This window comes from Rattus norvegicus, chromosome 1 (assembly GCF_036323735.1).
Source record: "Rattus norvegicus strain BN/NHsdMcwi chromosome 1, GRCr8, whole genome shotgun sequence".
In the NCBI taxonomy this organism is placed as follows: Eukaryota; Metazoa; Chordata; class Mammalia; order Rodentia; family Muridae; genus Rattus; species Rattus norvegicus.
In genome coordinates this window covers 14,040,191-14,060,194 of record NC_086019.1, presented here as the reverse complement: position 1 = coordinate 14,060,194, position 20,004 = coordinate 14,040,191, and the positions used below count along the sequence as shown (strand labels likewise).

The window sequence follows — 20,004 nt, the reverse complement described above, 5'->3', positions numbered from 1 at the left end:
TTCACTTCAGTTGATGGAAAACCATGTTAGCATTTCGAGCTTGGTTCATGATTGTCGTGAATTTAGGGCGTGGATTAAAGTGAACACCTTGAATGAAAAAGAAAAATGTGGTTTGCTACAAAGCTATTCTTCAAGAAGACCAGGGTTCAGTTTCTAGCCAGGAATCAGGCCAGTGGGACTGCTGAGGATTGTGGAACATCAAAGTGGGGATGAAGGGTACGGGGATGAATGTACAAGTTCCAGCAAGCTTCCTGGGCCAGGAACTGTCTTCTTTCTTCTCCAGGCCCTAAGGTTTTCCTTCAGCAGCCGTGTGTTATGAAGTTCTCCAAGTGTCTCCTACAACACTGTACTCTGTTTACTCTGTCTTCTTGTTCCGGTGTTATCTATGCTTCCACAACCAGACTTAGAGGTCCCGGAGGTCAAGGTCCATGTTTGACACTGTGTTTACAGTGACTGCACCATCTGACAAGTGTGTGGGGATCATAGATTCCCCTTGATCCTTACAGCATGGAGTGAAGGGGAGCCTTGGGACTCCAGACCAGGCCTGCACAGACATGTAAAATCTGCTCTCTACAGTGGCAGCCATTCACATCCTTGTCCCTGACTGAATTCTCGTTCTGCTTCAGCAACCTTGTGGGTCTTTCCCCTAAGAAGGCATCGCCATTTTGAGAAAACTTTGGTTGTTTTTCTCATTTATAGTTCATTTCTTTTTTTCCCCCAAAGTTGTTACAGTAAGGCATTAATTTATGTTTCAGATGTTTAAATCAATAACCAAAAGAGCTAATAGTTAACAAGCGTATATGAAGAAGTTAATGATTAACAAGAACGATAGATTGTATGGGGGTGGTTACCTAGTCTCAACACAAGATTTAATAGTACTCATATGTTTGTGGGCCTCATAAGTAGGTTTTTAATACATCAATACAGTTTAATACAAGTTTTATTGAATCTGGCAGCTTATCCTATTTTATTTACCTATTGGTGTTCATTCTTGCTTAAACCCCAAGCTTTTTGTTTGCATATTCCTTGTTCTTCCTTTTAAAATGTATATAACCTCTGATTCTAAAATCAATAAGTCGTTAGTGTACAGATTTTGGCAAACACAACAGGACAGCAAGAGAAATTACATGCATCCAGACTCTCCCATGAAGAGATAACATTTCTGAAGTCATTTTCTTCTAGATGTTTCCTATGCGTATGTGCATGACCCTTGCTCCATAAGCTTGAGCATGTAAGATTTGTTTTCTTTTTAATCCAAATGAAATCCAACCTTCTTCTCTTAGAGTCTCCTGCAGTCATTTTGCCAACTTTGGGAAAACTTCAAAGATTTTAGGTCTGGGGGTGGGTATATAATTGACTGGAAATTAAACATTAATCCATGCAAACTAGATACTTTAAAATAATATTCAGTTTCCCATCTAAAAATACGATCTATAAACTTTGTTTTCTTTAGTTACCCTCAGCACACTGTGGTAGGTTTTGGGTGGAGGGAGGGATAAAGAGACATGCTGGAGACCACTCTTTTCTAAGTTACTTGCTGTGCAGTTGAATATGGCCTCACACTTGGTTCTCCTGTGTCTTCCTCCAGAGCACTGTGCACAAAAATACCTAACGCACACTCCTTTTAGATGCTTAACATTTTTTGTTGCTATTTGAATAAATATCTTTCATCTTCATGTTTCTTTTCTTGTCGTTCATTCAGAAAGCTATTTTTTTAAAGACATATTTACTTAGTTTTCGACTGTATTAATGTTCTTATATTCAGCTTACTCGTTGACTTTTAGGTAGAACACTACAACATTTTGCTTACTACAACATGCTGTCTTATTGTATTAACTATGATGATAATCTCTTTTTCACTGGGAATAGAGTCCTGCCCCCATGTTCAGGCTGCGCTCTAATTCCTGGGTTCCTGGGATACTCCTGCCTCAGACTCCAATTAGCTGGGGTGAAGGGTTAGTGTGCTCTATGTCTGATGTCTTGTTCTTGAGGCAATTGCTCAGAGCTTTATGTATATACATTGGTTATTATTTTAGATAAGTATTCTTTTTCATACTTTGTAATCAATAGTTTCTTTAAAAAAAATGTTCTTTGGGTTGAGAGTTTCTTGAAATTTTATAGCCACCTGCCACAAAACATGTGTATGCCCAGAATAAAGGTACCAACATAAGCATAATTTACTGGTCGTAGTTGGGGTATAGTAGAGTGATTATAAACATTGACTGTAGAACATTCATTCACATGTTTCTATTTAACCTAATTAAACATTATAATGTCATTTATATTTTGATTTGGACATACATTTTTATTTTTTACTTTTAATGTACTGTAATCTTCTTAAGACAGTTTTGTGACATCTCACACCGCCTTCTGAAGGATTCATAATCCATAGATCTATGTACTGAAACTTGTTAGTCTAACAATGGTTACAAAGGCACTACTAGTGGCAATTGAATATTTGTTGAGTACTTAAGATGTAGCCAGAAGTTCTAAGAATTTTTTTGTTATGTTTTTAACTTTTACAACAATCCTTTGAGGTATAGACCTAGTATGCACCTTTTATTTATATAAAGAAATTGAGTCACTGTGAGGTAAAGCAGGTTGCCTAATGTGTATCTTAGGAAACAATATGCCTAGATTTGAATCTAGTCAGCCTAATGCTCCTTTCCATACATGGACGTCTTGTACAAATCATGCTGGCAAACCCTCACAAATGAAATTTTAACCCTGCTTTACAGCTATGTAAGGTGGTTCAAGAAACAGGGTGAGTAAGACTCGTAACACATTCTCTGTTAGCCGCGTATAATTTTTATTTTTGTTTGTACTTCTTTAGATTGAGGATTTTATGTGAAACAATCCTGGGAGTGTCTTATTAAGTAATCTTTGAAGGCTTACTTAACCCACATAATTTTCCCTTGTATCGTTATTTTGCAATTCTTTAGTTTTTTTTTTTTTTTAATTTTGTTGTTGTTAAAATCATTTGCCATTAATAATGTTCTGGAGAGATCTGTTCTGGAGGGTCTTTGGTTAGTTGACTTTCGAAAAGTTGAGGCTATATCTGAGTGGTGGAGTACATGTCTGGGGTGCATGAGATTCCGCATTTGACCCCTTGGAACTCAGAATCAAACAATCACAACTGCTAACACACACACCCCCAAACCCCTTTGATTCGAAGGGTGAGCTGTCTCCTGTATTGAAAGCAGAGTAGGTGGCTCCCAGGGCATGAGTAGACTATGGGGGATGGGCCTGTCCTCCAACTGCTCAGACTGACCAGTGTGGCCACAGAGAGATAGCTGCATTCTTATGTGAGAAGTAAATGGTACCAAATAAGGTAAAAGAGGATTAAGTTTTCTTCCAGGGCTAAAGATTTCTTATCTTCCACGATTAAAAGGTCAGTAGAATCTCACAAACATTTTTGGTTATCCCTGATGATTTCTAATGTTCGGGTCATTTGAAACCTTTCAACGACTCATTTAAGCAAAACAGAAGAGATGATTCAAAAATCTTTAAAAATGTACACATTTATTATCTACATTAAACATTTTCAATTTTGAACCAGTGAAAGAATTATCATCCTAATGTAATTTTGGAAAATGAACATAGTTGATGCGTCTAGATTTCTTTAACTGAAGTCACCTTTGTGCTTCTTTCCTTTGTATGTCCCCAAACAAGTCAAGTAACAGGCCAACAGAGACCTCCTCCAAGACCTTCTACAAAACACTGCACTTCTCTCTTATCGGACATTCTTCTCATGCCATGGTGCAAGCCAACCAACAGAATGCAAATTTTCTTTTCTATCAACTTAGATTATAGTTTTTGGAGTTGATTTTTTTTTTCTTCAAAATTGTGATTTTCTTTTTCCCCATCAAAAAAGAATTAGCTTCACTTTCTTTTGTCTCTCCCAGGTGTGTCTGTCTTTCGGGTTGTAATTGTAGGTTAGTTAGGGTTATCTGCCCAAAGATGGATTGCTTGGAGACCCAAATTTCATTACTCCTACTACAAAGACGGGTCCTACAGCAGATGCAACAAATTTCAACTATCATTTCCATCAGGATCACAGATGGTACTGATGCGGAAGACATCTGTGGCCCAGGCCAGAGAAAGGATAGTTGGAGTCTTAGAGAATCAAGGCAAAGAATAGAGCAATGAGAGATCTAAGGCTGCCCCGAGGAATTCCAAGTGTGCACAGAGGTTGTAGTAAGTCAGTTACAACAGATTCAGAGCCCATCGGTGGGGTCCAAGAAGAAACTAGGGATGACTCAGGGTTTCCCACCACTGTTTCTGGAAGAATCTTGAACAGGGAGTAGATGTGGAAAATTGTATACATTTAAAGAATCAGCTTCTAAGGGAGAGAAATGTTTATCAAGCAGGGATATGGTCTCAGAAAGTTTGAATCCTTTTGCATATTCCTGAGTAAAGCTGTGATGAGATAGAGGAAGCATCGAGGCAAACTGAGTCCGTGTGGGAGAAGTCGGAGTAAAAATAGTACCACAGGATGAGTTGAATGTACAGCAAAGGGAATGTTTATGGTAGAGTATAGGCGTGGACTTCGATTCCCCTTTTTATTAATTTAACAGTGATTGGGAGTCTGCTCGGAGCTGTGACATTTTAAGGGAGATCATGAAATGAAAAACAAGAGGTGCTCCCCGACTTCCTAGAGCTTTCCAGTCTTGTTGGGGAGCCATTATGCCGTAAGACTCCAGTGCAAGTGAAGGTGTGAACGTATAATTGAAATCGCTGTCTTCTCATGAACCTCAGCACTTGCGCCTGTAGTAAAGTTCATCCCTTCCTTTACAACAAGCTATGACTATTAGTGAGGCCATAAGCATTTACCCTCATTAACTCAGTTAATCATCACACAACTGAGGAAGGAAGGGTTCTAGCCAGAGTTGAACTGCTTTGAAGCTGGAGGGTTGGGAAGGGAACCTCACCCTGTAGGTCCAGAGTCCACAGTGCAAGATAATGATGTAATTCCTCTTGTAAACTCTTTAAAGTTGTATCCCAAGTAGAAGCACGCATTCCCTTTCCTCTCACAGAGTTTTAATGTCCCGTACAATTTATATTTTTTTAGATTGAGCAGCATCTGTTAGGCCTTCGGAGTGTGCTGTGGATAGATAACTAGCCTCACCGGGTCAGCTTGTTTTATAGCTGTTGGGAAATCTTCTTAACTGCAGTTTTAATTCTGTCAGGTGGCTTCAATTAAGGGCTACCCCCCCCCCATGTGTATTTGTGTACTGTGCACATGCGTGCTTGCATGTTACTTGTACATGTGGCCTGGGGTTGATGTGAGGCGTTTTTCTTGATTGCTCTTTCAACTTTGAGGCAGGGTCTCTCAGTCAAACTCAGAGCTCACTGAAATAGCCAGTTAGCCAGCTTGCTCCTGGGATTCCCGGGTTCTGGCTTCTGAGACTGGAATTAATTAAAGGTAAGCTGTTTGGCCCACTGGGCATTTATTTACACGGGTTCTGGAGAATCCAATCTCAGATTTTCTCGCTTGCTTGGCAACCCTTTTACCTGCTGGGCATCTCCTTAGCCCACTTTTTAAGTAAGCCTGAACTCTGGGCACATAAGAGTGGCCCAAAAAGTTTCTAGGGTCCCAGGCTAGAAAGTTCCTACATTGTTTTGTTTTGTTTTTTGATGTGGTCTTTGTAATCCTGGCCAGAACTCATTATGTGATCCAGGCTGGTCTCAAACTCTTAGAGGTCTTCCTGCCTCTGCATTCCAGAAAGTTCCTGGCTTTGGGGAACAGTGATGTTTCATTTCAAGAAGGCTTGCAGGAGACCTGGTAACCATGTCTCAGAAGAAGCTGTTCTTGGGACATTTAATCTGCCTGCTTTTTTTCCCATGGTGCAACTCTCCCCATTGATCTTCGCCACAGCAAGGCTTTGGTCCTTGGTACACGCCCCACCTCTTGCCTCACAGTTTTAATTCTCGTGCATTTCTACATTTGCTCTCTGCTGACGTAGTTGCACGCCTCGCTGACGTAGTTGCATGCCTCAGATTCACAATCTTTGTGAGGTAGTGTTTTATGGAATCTGATTTGGGGCATGCTTTAGTGATGGGGTCCGTGTGAGGTGAAAGGCAGTCTGGAGCCAATTGCCCTGGCTCAGGGTCCCTGCACACATATTTGGGACCAGGTTGTAATGTGTCTGGATCTTTGTTTTTCCTTTTTCAGGAATTTCTGGGTGTGTCAGGTGCTCTGCACATCTGGGAAGGACGCAGTCAAACTGTCAGACTATTTGCGTAACTTCTCTGGGATAAGCACACTATTGACTTACTCTGACGCTGAGTGTTTGTATTAATCCATGTCAGTCATTTATGTGGCTGGCGAGCTGGGGACAGAGGAAAGAGGCGACTTGAGTGGAAAGAAAATACAAGAGCTGGATCATAAAAATGTCAGAATTTCACAAAGTTTTCCTTTTAAACAAACATCTAAAAAACAGAGGTCCTTGAGTTCCAGGCCATTCTGGTCTACAGAATGAGATCCTAGACAGCCAAGGCTAGACAACAAAACCCCCATCTTGAAAAAAACAAACAACAAAACAAAACAAACAAACAAGCAAACAAAAACTACAGAGGTCTTAATGACATGGTTAATTTCTTAGTTGTTGGCAACAAAATATCAGACCAGAAAGGAATCCCAGGGGATTATCTAGACCATTTCCCACCCAAGAAACCAAGGCAGGTGGATTCCCAACACTGACACATTAGTGACTAAAGGAAGCTACCTCGTGACCTGTGAGCTGTGTGCTCTGAGCCATTGCTGGTAGGGACTTTCAGGAACTCTGCATCTGGAAAGCTTTGTGGCGTTTTCCTTCTCAGCTTCTATCTCCGCCAGCTTACTGTGTATTTCTCTGTTGAGCATTCTATCCTTGTCTCTACTGTTAAAACATAAGTGTCATCTAACCATTGGGTCTCTTTTCTCACCTGCTCTGTTTCCAATGCCTGGAAAGTCTGCCCGCTGCACATGTTCTGAAATACTAGTTGAACCAGGTAAAGGTATAATATATATGCACTGACAGATGTCAGGAATACACCCTGTGAGTTAACAGTACTCACCTCTCGGGATAAGATTAGCCTGCCTGTCTCAAATCAGAGGCGGAGTTAGTGGAATGGTGGACTTCTGTGTTATAATCCCTTCTATCTATAACATTTAATAAAATTTAAAAGTCAATTTGCTTTACCTTGAACTTTTGGAGCACAGCTATTACTCAGAGAGTGAATGTATGTATTAACATGCTGAATACAAACATGTGAATCTGTTGATAGCCTGTGCTCATTTCAGTGAGCGTATTTAGTGTTTTATACACTGCAATGGTTTTTCTTCAGGAAACTTTCGCATTTTAATTCAATTTTTAGCACTGTATCCATGAACTAAGATTAATATGGCATTGCCAACAATCTAGGCAAAACAAAACAGGATTGAGACCAATGTTTGAAATTAAAAATTCCTTCCAAATACTGGAAATGTTTTTCTTCCAGTCAGTGCTTAGTGAAATAATGGAGTTGCCGAAAATACCTGCACACATTAAGAAAGAATTAATTCTAAAGAGTAAACAATGATACTATAAGAGAAAAATTATGACAACATACAAAAGGGCTTTCTAACACATAGAGTTTAGTTACAAGAGCAGACTTCATGCAATAGATTTCAGTAAGCACATACAGAAGTAAATAATTGTGTAGACATTAGAAAAGGTTAAAGGCTAGAGAGGGGAAGGGAAGAACCCACATCTTAGCAACTCCTGGAAGACTCCACCATTCTTGAAACTGGAGGAATAAAGAATATGTAGTTATGAGAGCCCTTTGGCCTCTGCTAGGGTGGGAGTTAGTTGAAGTCTCCAGGCATGATGAGAGGGTTCCAGGAATGCAAAGAGTGGAGCCCTTGCCCAAAAACAGGCCTCAGAAGGAAAATTAACCGAAATAGAAATGGAGAAATACAGTCTCCTCCTGGAATAACTCTACCCACTTTAGTACCTGCCATTGACCAAACCTAAATCTGAAAAGGATCCTGGGAATTGTAGTTTGCACAGTGTGCCCTTTGCTGTACAGCATAAGCCAGAAGAATGCATAGTAGTTTTGAGAATGAATAGGCAGATGACTAAGACTAAGGTTATAATAGAAGAAATAGTATATTTTATTCATGCAATAAATTTCATTTGAAGTACTTTAAGCATACCTATAATAAGTTTATATACCTTTGTTCAGGTGTATTTGGGTAAGAAGATTAGCATGGATTAAAACACATCAATTATTTCTCAACTCTTTTGAATTCAGGTATCCCTTTTATGTCACCGGGTGACGTTTTCTTTAGGATTTTTTTCATTATTTTATTATTTGTATATATCTCTGTGTTGATATGTACATGTAAGCATGTGATTGCAGGTACCCAAATAGACCAGAGATGTTGGACATCATGGACATGAGTTATAGGTTGTCATAAATTGCCCAATTTGAGTTGTGGCATCTGGGTCTTCTGGAAGAGCAGTATAGGATCTTAACTACTGAACCCTGCGATTGACTCTTTGTTTATGTATTATTTTAGTAAAATGGCATCAAAACCAAACGCATTTATTTCTCTGCCCACTTGAGGTTTAGGAACTTTTTTTATTTGTACAAAAAGAAAAATAACGTCCTTGAAAAATATCTTTTTTCTGATTTGTTTTTAAATGGTGAAATGAGTTGATGACTTCAGGCTGTAGTATTTGTAAAATATCTTGTGAAAAATGTCTCCCTCTCAATAAATTAGATGCCAAATTAGGCATAAATGTCACTTGGCTTTCTCTTTTCAGTATTGGCTTCTGAAATACTAGAGGCATTTTCCGTGTGCTATGCAGGGATTTGCGGGAGACAAATGAACTTTAAGAGGTCTGTAGACGAGTATCGTGAGATGAATTTGCAGGATTATTATCATTTATTGCTTTTCATCAACTATATAATTGAGAAGGCTTTCCCAGTGATTTATACTACCGTAAAATACTCGGTCTTGTTTCTATTAATTATGATTTGGAAGATGTAGTAAGTATAATGTTAATGAATGTGTTGAATGATGTCGGATTAATTGGAATGATAAAAATGCCTTAAGCGAAGAGCGATAACTTGAGACTATTGGCAAATCCAAAGGTAAAAATTGTTATTTACTCTGTGTCATGTCCTGTCCTTAGAAATGGAATTTATGCAGAACAGGAATGTAGGTATGATCCTTGATCATAATTTCTGGTATTTTAAAAGAGTAAACTTTTTATTACAGAAATCTAAAGTGTATACACAGGTAACTCCGAGAGCTGTGAACAATGATCAATTCATGCCTAGTTTGTTTATATATAACAATCCTCTCCACTTCCTTCTCCTCTCTTCCTGAGCTCTGTTACATTACTTTAAAGTCAACAACAGACGACCTAATACTAGGTGCTGGTTTTAACCGGCCTTTTGTTGGGGCAGGTACGTAGGAGGAGTACCTTTCCATTTGGTAACGCCGAGGGAAGATCGGGACAGAGTTTCTTTTTCTTCTTCCCCAAGAATGCCTGCCACTGTTGGGCTGTAGTGATGGGCATTACCAGGACAGGGCTGGAGATTTAGCTCAGTGGTAGAACACGTACTTACATACACGATGTCTTAGGTTCAATGTTCAGTACCACAGAAATAAATTATCAAGGGATTACATATCCTTTGGTTCCTTTCATTAAACATAGGCCCTGCATAGTGATTTTGTAGAATGGACGTAATTCTTAGCTTGGGTAACAGCAACCATCAGAAGTCATTAGTATGCAATTTATAGTCAAATCCATAGGCAATCATCGAGCCCAAGGAAGGACCAGAATGGGGTCTAGGCAGATGGATTCTCAAGACAATTGGGCGTGTTGAAAAATAAATTCTGAAGCCCGGAACATGCACTTTACTAATACCGGTAATAGCACAGCTCTGAAACCCTTATGGGGGATCAGGGAGGAGAGGAGGACAGAGGAAAAAACAGCAACCATAACTCTGTTTTCACTTCTCTCAGCCTCCTTTGTAGACCGCATCAGTTAGTCTCCATCTTGGTAGCGGCCAGATCTGATGTTATTATAAATCTCCCTTCAGCTCAGGTTCAAATGCACCTCTTCTGTTAGATACTACTCTAGACTGGGACACAAAGCCCTTCAGTCTAATGTCTCTAAGAGACATGCGTACGGCAGGGCCTTCCAGCTACATTTTCAAGTGGAAGTCAAAGCTTTCTCCTCTTCCGCTCAACTGGTTGTCAGTCCTCATCCTGTCTGCGTCCAGAAAAATGTCCCTCAGCTGGTCCCTCTGACTGGTACAGCTCTTGCCTTAGTTTAGCTCAGTTTTTGGCAGTAGTGGTGAACTCACTAGATACATCCATGTCCTACTCTGCCCGTCGAGATGAACTGAACAGGAAACATTTCTCCATCCTCAAGTTCTTGGACCTGTGCTTGCCCATGACAAAGCTTATAATCGAGTTCTTAAGATCCCTCACGCTCACCCCCTGTTCTTTAATGATTTGTGACCCAGCCATATGGAAATAGGAATTGGAGTCAGATAGCACTCGAGAACTTCTGATGAGATGCTCACTCACAATGCTGGTCACCATTTAGCAGGAAAGGCCACAGGCGTACTTCTCACCCCATCTTTTAATGGGCACAGGTTTCTCTTTTACTACCATTGATCATTTTAATCGATCTACGGATTCGGCCATTTTGTCTTGCTAATCAAAATTCTTCTTTCCCTTCAACTTTCAATTTAAACACACACCAAAAAAAAAAAAAAAAAAAAAAAAAAAAAGAAAAGAAAATTGTTTTAAAAAACGTGCTTGAAAAACTTTCATGAGCCCAGTAGTGGTGCCTTTAATCCTAAGCACTCAGGGGGCAGATGAAGGCAGATCCTGAGTTCAAGGCCTTCCTGGTCTACAGAGTGAGTTCCAGTAAAACCAGATCTACACAGACAAACTCTGTTTGGGAAAACAAAACCAACCAACCAACCAAACAAACAAACAAAACTTTAATGAACCCCCAGGAAGACTTGGCCATATGCATGCTCCATCGCCCTCAGAGCTAACTCATTGCATTTTAGGTTCCTGATTATTTTCTCAAAGTATTTCCCAGAATTTTCCACAGTGCTATGCACAGGGGAGAAAGACAGGAATGCTTTCTGAAAGTTTCCCATTAATGATTTTTGCTGTTCTCCTCCTTTGATATACCCAGCACATTATGAGGTAGTGTTTCTAAAGAGTCCGAAAAGTTCCATGAACTGCTGGCTTTGGGGATTAATTGTAATCCCGTTTTAATAATAATGCGGTTACTGTAAGCTTCATGCAGTAGTCATTTGGACCTCGATTAATTTATCACTGTTTCTCCCTGTCCACTAGCCTCTAGGAAGCTGATTTTTCAGCTTCTTGAGGAAGTGTCCCTTTCTCGGGGGACACTCACATGAGCCTAGTTTTTAAGATTGATGTACAAGTTAAGAAAGCGAACTCACTGACTGAGAAGTTACGGCACTGAAAATCAGAAAGGGGAGCCCTTATACCCAATTCTTTCTTACTGCAAAAGGGCTTTAAAGAGAGGGAAATCATAGTTTATCTTGCAAGGTAGGATCTGAACAGCAGGATTCAGATAAATTAGTTATGTCTCAGCCTCAGGTTACAGTGTCTTAAAATGTCCAAACTCCTAGGAACGGGCTTGACAGTAGCATCAGTAGTAACGGCTAAGCTCTTGCCTTCTGCGGCCATCTCGATCCTAAGTGGGATTTCCAATAGGACTGGAAGTGGAAATGTTGAAGTCTTTAGTGGACAATATCATCCCTAGAACACTTGGTGGGCCTTACCACACTTGCCTCTCAGTCTCTTTCTATATTCTTCCCGGGCAGTGGACCTCCTTCAGGTTGATTTTTTTTCCCCCACAGGGCAACACTCTTGTTTATAATGGTGATTTTGCATGAATCCCCAGATATTTCACTTGTTACTTTCCATACCTTCTATGTCCTAGGAGGCACTTTCTGATAAAGCCACCTACAAGACAAAATACAAGGGTTACAAATATATCACCCTTCATTTTCAGTGGAGAGGGACATCTTATCCTGACTGAAAACACAGGTATCTGTAAGATGTGTATGTGTGTGTGTGTGTGTGTCTGTCTGTGTGTGTGTCTGTGTGTATCTATGTGTGTTTGTGTGTGTCTTTAATGTCTTCCAGTCCAGCTTTTTCCTTTTTTTTTCGGAGCTGGGGACCGAACCCAGGGCCTTGCACTTGGTAGGCAAGCGCTCTACCACTGAGCTAAATCCCCAACCCCAGGTGCCTGGGGAAGTCAGAAGAAGGTGTCGGATCCCCTTTAGAGGGAATTACACTATTGTGAGCCACCAGACTCAGATGCTGGACACTGAACTTGGGCCCTTGCAAAAGAATTACGTACTCTGCACGGCTGAACCATCTTTTCCAGCCACTCTGGCCACAGACTTACCATGAAAAGGAAAAGAAGAATGTTCATCACCTTTGCCAAACACCACAAAAGCTTTAGAAATTCCTTTTGACTTGGACGGAAATACCTATGGAGTGGCAACAGAATCCTCCCCAGTACCTGTCTCTACGAGTAGGACCTGCCGAAACAGTAAACAGTGAACGATGAAACACCCTTCACAAATGAAATACCCGAATATGTAGATGATTTTGTGGTCTTAGGTCTTTGTTTCCAAATGCATCTGTTAGATGCATAGTCCTTTTACTCTGCTGGAAAAAGTGTGCAGGCTGACACCACTGTCACCATGGTCACTCAGCCGAACAGTTCTTAGAATCCAAGCAAGGCCAGAGTTGAGGTTCCTTCCCATTGTTGCTTAAGTTCATACTGCACTTAGTGACAACCGTCTTCCATTGCTGGTGGTAGGAACTGAGAAAGTAAAGCGTGTCCCTATATTTAATGTGCATGCCAACAAATTGGAGATTTTGGGATAAAATGTACATTTTGATCCAGTGGCGCCATTACAATGTGGATATGGAGATTCTGCATTTCTGATAAGATCCTAGCTACATTGTGGGTTCTTGGATAACATGTTGAGTGTCAAAGACACCAAAATTCCTTTAGATTTATTCTCATCTCAAATACTAGCCGAGGCAAAGTTCTTTCTTCTCTTTGCCATTTTCCTGCTGTCTCCTCTGTGGCTACCAGCATTTTATTTTGCAGAATCAACCATGTGAAATGTAGGAAACCTTTCTAGGGCACGGGGATTTGTATGGTACTGGAAACATTCAATAATTGCTCATCGTTAATTCCAACACCAGGGAGGCAGAAGGTGGAGGATCTCTGAATTTGAGGCCATTCTAGTCTATAGAGCAAGTTCTGGGACAGCCAATACTACACGGGGAAATCCTATCTTCAAACAAACAAACAAACAAACAAACAGCAACACACAAGCCCAAAATAATAATAAAACAACAATAATAAAATAAAACAAAATTGAAGGAGGGTGCTATGTAGACAGAGGTCAGAGAGTGATGTGTGTGTGTGTGTGTGTGTGTGTGTGTGTGTGTGTGTGTGAGTGTGTGTGTGTATAAGGTGGGATAGAAAGGAAAAGAGTAGACTAGGTCTCGCTCGAATGTGGAAATGCTGTGCTAGTGTAAGAGACGAGTGAACTCCTGTCTGAAACACTGTAGCTTCCAAGCACGGTTGAGCAAGGACAGTGGCAAGATGAAAAAAAAAAGTCTAGGGAACATCAAAAAGATAACTTTGGAATAAAGTAAGACTGCACACAATGGTTTCTCTTCTCTGCTCTTAAGATTCAGATATAGTCCTCTGTCGTTGAGAGTTTGCACTGGCCCCTATCCCGTTTGTAGCGATGGGGTGGAAGACATTACAAAGGGAGACATTTCTACTGTTTGTGGCCAAACACTGTTCAGGATGTCATTACTCCAGCTTCTCTTAAGCTGTTTTCCCCCCGAGTTTCATTACATAGTCTTTCCGCAGAAATCCTATTTAATACCCGACCTTCCTGATTCGACTCTAACTTTGTTCCCCATTTTAACTCACCCCTCCCCACCTGAACTGTGTTAAATTAGAAACTTCCTATGTGTTTACAGCATTATCATTGACTTTCTCTTCTATATTAAGCTACTCTACCTCCACAGCTACATATGCCATTAATTCGCTGAGGAGGACAGCATTCCCGAAGCGAGGAATCCCAGTCTCCATTGGGAATGGAGGTGAAACTCAGGGGCACTATTTGGGTGGGGCTTGCGCAAAGCCCTGGGTTCCAGTCTCAGTACCCAAAACCAATGAGCCAATCACAACCAGACTGGTCAAGCGGCAGTGAGAAAACCTTCTAAGAATTTCTCTTGGCAAATATTTTGAAAATCAAGTCTTTACCCAGATAACTCATTCTGTGTTCGGTAAGCCTGTCTTGAAAATGATTTTCTACCGTATTTGCGTCAAGATGGCAAGAAAAATAATAGGCAATAATGGCAGAGATGGAGGCTATCAGATATAATGTGGTAAAAATTTAGTTGATGAATTCAGATCGAGCAACGTTTCTGTCTTTCTCTTTGGTTCACTTTCTCTTTGGAAAATTTGTACTTCTTCAGAGTTTCGTGGGAATTCCCAGGATGTGACTGGGAAATGTTTTTTTTTTTTTTAATTTTAGATTTATTTATTTTACATGTATGAGTGTTTGCGTACATGTGCATCTGTTTACCATATGTTCCTGGGGCTTTCAAAGGTCAGAAGAGGGTGTTGGTGTTCGTTAGACTCAAGTTACAGATGATTATGAACTGCTGTCTGGGTGCTGAGAATCAAGTCTTGGTCCTTTACAAGAGCCTGGACTCTCTAACCCTCATATGTTATTTTTTTTATTTCTCAAATTACTTGGGATTTTATACATAGAAAATGCCATATAATTTTGTTGGCAGCTAATTCCCATAAATAACTTCCCAACCTGGTTTATTTTTGTTATACCCATTTTATAGATGATAATACAGAGGAATAGGTTAATGTGGAATTTAAGTAATAAATTAGAGTTACAAATGTCCCAGACTATATTGTATAGTTTAAGTTGTGGACCTCAATCGATCTTGATATACCAAATATTGAGTAAAATGTGAACTATCCATGAACTTAGACATATCTGGAGGTTGCCCAGTGCACGTGTGTGTGTGTGTGTGTGTGTGTGTGTGTGTGTGTGTGTGTATGTGTGTATGTGTGTGTATTTGTGTGTGTGTGTAAGACAGAAGTAGTATCAAATGTCTTCTATTACTCTTTACCTTACGTTTTTTTATTTTTATTTTTGTTTATTTTATTTTATGCATTTTTATTAGATATTTTTAAAATTTACATTTCAAATGTTATTTCCTTTCCCGGTTTCCAGTACATAAGCCCCCTATCCCATCATCCTCCCCTTCTTCTATAAGGGTGTTCCCCTCCCCTCCCCACCCCACCCCCACCCCCACATTCCCCTACACGGGGGTGGGGGGGTGGGGTGGGTCCGGCCTTGGCAGGACCAAGGGCTTCTCCTTCCATTGGTATCCAGCAAGGCCATCCTCTGCTACATAAAAGACAGGGTCTTTTAATGTACCCAGACCTCGCATTTTCAACCATTCTGGGTGGCTGGTGAGCCCCCGAGATTCCTTGTTTCTGTCAAGCTGCCCTGGGGGGCCACAAGCATGAACGGTGGGTAGCACTTGGCTTCCACGTAGGTTCAAGGGATCTAAACACTGGTCACCATGCTTACACATACTTACCCGCTGAGCTGTCTCACCAGCCCTGGTAGCCATGTTTGGAATGGAAAAGTGTGGAGGTTTGAATAAAGCACATGGTATTGTATTAGGGAAGATTCCCCGAGTAACCAATGAAACTGCAGGCTCCTCCTGCTCAGCGGTCTTGACTCCCTCACAAACAGCTTTCCCCAGCCTGTTACAGGGCCAGACATAGCGGCTCTCCGCGGTCTTCCTGCAGTTTTAATTTCAATGGTAAAAATGTAGCTACTGGTTTCTTAATGGTCACCTCTAGTTCACCCTACTGCTATGAACTCAAGAGACTCAGCTTTGGAGTAAGAAACCTAAGAAAGGAACGGTCCTGTTCTGTTTGTCAGTGACCCTGAACAGGAGGTTCAAACACTTACTCCAGAGTGCGTGAGCTGTGGGGTCAGTACTGTGAGCATGTTATTATGGCCCTACCACAGGGCACACAAGCAGGGCTTCCCTCTGACTCCAACAAAGACACACTAGCTTAGGAAGAGGACAGAGGGCACTGAGGGAAGCCACTTGTGCAACTGCACCTCTGTAGGCTGAGAAATCCTCACTTCTGCCCCATGGAAGAAAATGTCTGTTTCCTTCTCTGTCCCCTGCTTTCTCTACATCTGATCCTGACTCCCCACCCCTCTCTTCTCCCCATCTTCTCTCCAGCCCAGTTCCCTCCTTCCCTCTGATATATCTGTTTTGTGTTTCCCCTCCTGAGAAAGATTCAAGCATCCTCCCTTGGGCCCTCCTTGTTATTTGGCTTCTTTGGGTCTGTAAATGATAGCATGAGTATCCTGAATTTTGAGGTGGGGGTGGCCATGTGGGGGAATAACGCCAAGAAGGGGGATCCCCTTTGCAAAGGAGAAGGGCGTGGAATGGGGGAGAGTCTTTGTGTGGGGGTTACTGAGAGACAAGGGAGGGCTGATACTGAAATGTAAAGTGAATAAATAAATTTAATAAAAAGAAACAAAGAAAATGCAACCTTGTCAGCATCTTTCCCTTGGCCCCACAAGGCCCGGACTTCTGACTAGCCTATAATAAGCCAAATTTGTGCTAACTCGTTACAGCAGCAATGCGAAACTAAGGCAGACACATCTTCCTCCATTAACAAAAATTTCTAAAAAGTTGTATCTTATGGGGTTGGGGATTTAGCTCAGTGGTAGAGCGCTTGACTAGCAAGCGCAAGGCCCTGGGTTCGGTCCCCAGCTCCGGAAAAAAAAAAAAAAAGTTGTATCTTCCGATTGTGTTGACACTGTGTTGAATATATTACCAGTATTAAATATTATTTTTCAATTCAAAAGTTCCTCTTTTGATTTTAAAAGCAGTGAAAATGTATTTATGGGCACACACACACACACACACACACACACACACACACACACACAAAGATACTATGGCTCCAAGCACAGTGCTAGGTGTGTCTAATGGAGACATTGGCTCTACCTATGGTAGCTCCATCCAGATTATCCCTGTCACTCAGCACTTGGATTCGGTATCTGGAAACACATGCCAACTGAGGGATTACAGAGAAACTGGCTTCTTGCTATGTTGTCACGTCTCTCGGCGTTTGAGAGCAGGGGGTGGCTTTATAATATCAGGGACACATATTTTGAGCACAGAAGTGTCATTTTGTTAAGTCACATGTTATCAGAATAGCCCCTCAGTACATACTCAACAAACATAATGCCTTCTGTTTGAGTGAGAACTCATGGCATGACTTTTACTTAAAAGAGTTCATTGAATATATGTATATATATATATATACTTATATTTCTATATATTCAATATATACATACTCTATATACTTATATTTTTATATATTCAATATATTTATATATATATTGAATATATTTATGTATTTTCAATATATATATTTCTAAATTACAAGGAAAATAATAAATCAGTTTTCAAATTTGTAGACTAATGTAATAACAAAATTATTATTATTTATATTTAACACTCACCCCACAGTTTTCAGAAACACTTCATATATATTATTTAGCAATTTTAATTAAAATTATTATTATTATTATTATTATTATTATTATTATTGTGGAGAAGGTATACCACAGTTTGTTTATGGAGGTCAGAGGGCAATTTGAGGGAGTCAGGTCTCGCCTTCTCAGGTCATTAGGCTTGGGTAGGTGTCATCTAACTAACCTTATTATTTCTTTTGATCCACACTGTCATTTAAGATCTTAGTAGGAATAGTATTTTATAACTTATTGATATAAAAGCTATTAATAGTAATGGCGTCTCAACTTTAGATAAATCGCCTGCTATTGGTTTGTTAAGAGAAACGCTGAGATGGTAGATATGCGTTTGCCTTCTGCTAAAATATTTAGACAAAAGTGGAAAACAACATTTGAGCTCTTTAGTCCTATATATCACTTCCTACACTTGAGCCCTGTGAAGAATGATATGCATCAGGCTTATGACTATGAGTGTTAAAGCTGTGAACTGGAAATTATACCATACCTCACAGCACACCTCATTAACCGTTTCCACCTCTCCAGCAACCAGCAGCCAGAAATGCGTGACTTGTAGCGAAAGAGCGAAGCTCCTTCGAGGCGAGTTCAGAGACAAGACACCGGAGTCTGAGAACAGAGCACCTCACTATGGAAGAAGCCTACCGTGGCCACCACTTTCCTGGCTTGTGGTCCTAGGTCAGGACTGGCAGTCAACTCTCTGTTAACCTTGCTCTTGAAAAGCGTTTGTCAAGAAGGATTTGTTTCTAGAGCTTTTCCGGGAAGTAGCCGGTTTAAGCCGCTCTGCCCAGTGAGATTGTGGTCCTCTCTGTCACCTTGAGCATGCTGAGAGGAAAGAGTATAGGTAACTACTTCTCTGGAGCACATGCGTGTGTGCCCAGTGGTGTGCACAGAACTTCCCTGAGACGCTGACCCTGGCGTTTCACGCCTGCCTTCTGCCATGGTGTGCCTTTCCTCCGTCACCAGCCTTCAAGTGGCCAGTCAAACCAGTTTAGTCCAGATCTGAGAAGATAAACTCACATAGCCTGTCAAACCCTGTCAGATCGAGTCTTAATTTCACAACTTAAGTTTTGACAGGCCGTCTGGCTTCAAACCTTGAGAAGTTCTGTTACTCTGCTCAAAGCCGGCCAAGCAGAGCTGCGCAATAAAAAAAAAAAAAAAAAAAAGCAAGGTGCCTCTCCGAGATCCTTCCCTTGGCTGCTCTCCCGTTGAGCCCTCCCTCTCCTGCCTGCCTAGGCTTAGGTGCCTTTTCAGAAGTGGCTCGCATCCGGGTTACACCCTGCCCCGCCAGCAGGCCTGAGGATGCCTCCTGTCAGAGTTCCCAGCAGTCTTAAAGCCTTCAGCAGCTCAGAAGGCTTCATGCAAAGGGAAAAGCTGGCCTTGCTCAACAGTGACCCACTTGGCACCTGGAAGAAAACTCCCGATGAAGTCTAGGGACTGTGGCTCTCTCTACTCCCCCAGGGACCGAACTGGGGATAGCTCTGAAAAACAGATCCACCCTCCCACCGTGGAGCTGGAAGCAGGGCCCTGCCCGCTCACATCCACCCCTTGGGTGATTTACCAGTTGTCCAAATAAAGAAAATACTTCTGGGACCTGGGCTGGGACCAGGTTTGAAGGCAGTGAGGAGAAAAACACGAGGGTGGGTCTGAATTCTCCTCCCTCGCCCTCCCTCCTTTCCCTGTGAAAATGAGTTAAGTGTAAACACGCCTTTTAAACATTTAGGGTATCTTCGTGGAGGAAAAAACTACTGTATTACTCAACCTTAGTAACACTCACTTTGAACCTTAATTCTCAAAACCACAGAATCTAAAAAATGTTGTAAATAGCCGACACGGGTGTTCTTTACAGCATTCAAAGGAACCCTGTTTGTATCACTGAACAGGGTACAGCTGAATTGTTCTCGGCAGTAAACCGGAGAGTGTGTAAGCAGATACCTCGACTGGCTTTCAGATTAATTAATAATGGAAAAGTTTCAGGGCATCTCGAATACTTAAAAAAAAAAATCTCTCACTCAATTTTATTTATTTATTTTTTAAGGTATTAGGTATCAATTGTAGTTCTGGGTATAGATAAGTGCCTGACACATGGTCTGAGCCAAATTCCAAAATGTAGCAAAAACAAGGCCTGTGTGTTTGCGCGGAATTTACAACAGCCCAGGGCAGTGTCTATTTTCTGTGTCCAAAGAAGAGTTTGTGTATTTCCACTGGACTAGGAAAATAACAGGAAAACATGGAGGCTGGGGGTGGGGTGGGGTGGCTAATACTGTAATCGCCAATGAAGGCTGGCTGAAGGGAGCAAGTCGGGAA

The 20,004-nt window shown here is 41.1% G+C and overlaps 2 long non-coding RNA genes across 4 annotated transcripts in view; one reads left to right on the top strand and one right to left on the bottom strand.

Annotated features, from left to right (window-relative positions):
* The window catches only part of LOC102546831 (uncharacterized), a 118,327-nt gene that overhangs the window by 47,960 nt on the left and 50,363 nt on the right, over positions 1-20,004 (top strand). The gene's annotated exons all lie outside the window — the stretch shown is intronic.
* Positions 3,506-12,781, bottom strand: LOC108349492 (uncharacterized). 3 transcript variants are annotated; one of them, XR_005497243.2, is made up of 4 exons: positions 12,450-12,768; positions 11,965-12,001; positions 6,729-6,881; positions 3,506-6,332 (listed from the first exon to the last, which is right to left on the bottom strand). It is a non-coding gene; the product is annotated as an uncharacterized LOC108349492 (long non-coding RNA). The 3 variants fall into 3 exon arrangements; XR_010062776.1 differs by lacking the exon at positions 6,729-6,881 and having other exon boundaries at positions 12,450-12,767; XR_010062775.1 differs by lacking the exons at positions 3,506-6,332; positions 6,729-6,881 and having other exon boundaries at positions 8,589-12,001; positions 12,450-12,781.